The sequence below is a fragment of the Cephus cinctus genome, unplaced genomic scaffold (assembly GCF_000341935.2).
Source record: "Cephus cinctus unplaced genomic scaffold, Ccin1 Ccin1_scaffold1023, whole genome shotgun sequence".
Classification (NCBI taxonomy): Eukaryota; Metazoa; Arthropoda; class Insecta; order Hymenoptera; family Cephidae; genus Cephus; species Cephus cinctus.
The window spans coordinates 7,105-8,880 of record NW_014333561.1 but is presented as its reverse complement, the minus strand read 5'-3'; positions in this window follow the sequence as shown (position 1 = coordinate 8,880).

Here is a 1,776-nt window from a genome sequence, read left to right as displayed (position 1 = left end):
CCCGCCGTACGGGGCATGGCTCGCCGAGACTCTTTACTCGAAGCATCTTTTGTACCTGTGTTTCAACTCAAATATCTTACGAACGGCTGTATGTGAGAAAAATTTATTGATACATTCACTCTAGGAATCAAGGGTTCTGAATTGATTGCCACCAAATTCAACACGATTAGTGTACGGGATCAGGACGTATTCACATGGCGAGCGAGATGATTTTATCTCAGGTCCGTCGTCGTCGTCTTCGCACGTCCATTGCCGTTTTTACACGACAGATGGCGCTGACTGCTTTGCCTTCTTTACCTATTTGTACTCTGTATGGTGTTAGTAATTTACGAATACACAACACAAACAAATACACTTTATACGTGAAGCTACCGTTCATACCGAATTTCCAGTTGACATAAGGCTGCTTTCACAATAGTATAGAATTATTAAGTTTTTAATAGCATTCATGTGGAGCGCGCGTGTACGGATGTATGTATATGTGTGCTTTGGCATAGTTCCTCGTATTTTAGGTGACAGTTTTTAGAGATACAGGATGTCCAGGTGTTTCGCTCCGTAGTTTCCTGCATCTAGGTGTAGGATGTGGAAGTCCAGGGTGTCCAGGTATTTCGCTCCGTAGTTTCTTGTATCCAGGTGTCAGACGTAGAAGTTCAGAAAAGATTTATGAAGCAATTAAAGGAATTAGCTCAATTTATAGAATTTTACCTAAAACGTATTTTACCAATGGAATCTCTAAATTTTAAAAAAAGAAATGAATTTTACTCAGCCAAAATTTGTCATATTTGTGAAAAACCGTTTACACCTCAGGATGCCAAGCATCGTGATCATTACCATTATACAGGCAAATATCGCGGTGTTGCACATCAGGGGTGTAATATGAAGTATAAGAACTCACAACCGTCCCTGTCCTATTTCATAACTTAACTGGTTAAGATTCACACTTCTTCATTAGAGATTTAGCTACATCTTTCGAGGGTTCAATGAATCCCTTACCAGTAAACAAAGAAAGATACATATCTTTCACCAAGAACGTCAAAGATACGAATGTATATTTGAGATTCATCGATTCGTTTAGATTTATGCCTAGTAGCATTGAAAAATTAGCATCCTATTTGGAAGATGATGAAAAACTAATACGCGTAAACATTGTAATCCCCCAAAAAACACTTACGCGTAAAAAACTACGCCAAGTACAGGAGTGCCGTGTATTCCTCTAATAAAAAGTATTGATATCAGATTATTGAGGCCAAGTACATAAGTCACTACATGTTTGCCTATTATATGATCTAGCACTGGCCCATCATTTTAGTTGTATTTTCAAAATTTCCTATAACGTTTTCACTACTCTTTTATATTACTACTGCTTTCCATAGTTGATTATGATTGAATGGTTATTTAACAATTAATAAAACTTTAGCTGATTCCTTATCGAGTATTACTTGGGGGTCCGTGCATTTCTTGATATAAATTTGCATTCATTATACCAGTCATCAAACTCAAAACCAATGTCAACTTTCTATATAGAGCTTATTAACAATAACTCGTAAAAAAAAATCATGGTAAGAGCTTAATAACAAACAGTTTTAGGATACTATTAGTACGTTCAAAGTAAGTACTTTGGAATTCCTGACACGGACCCGCCAAGTAGTACTCGATAAGGAATCAGCTAAAGTTTTATTAATTATTAAATAACCATTAAATCATAATCAACTACGGGAAGCAGTAGTAATGTAAAAGAGTAGTAAAAACGTTATAGGAAATTTTGAAAATACAACT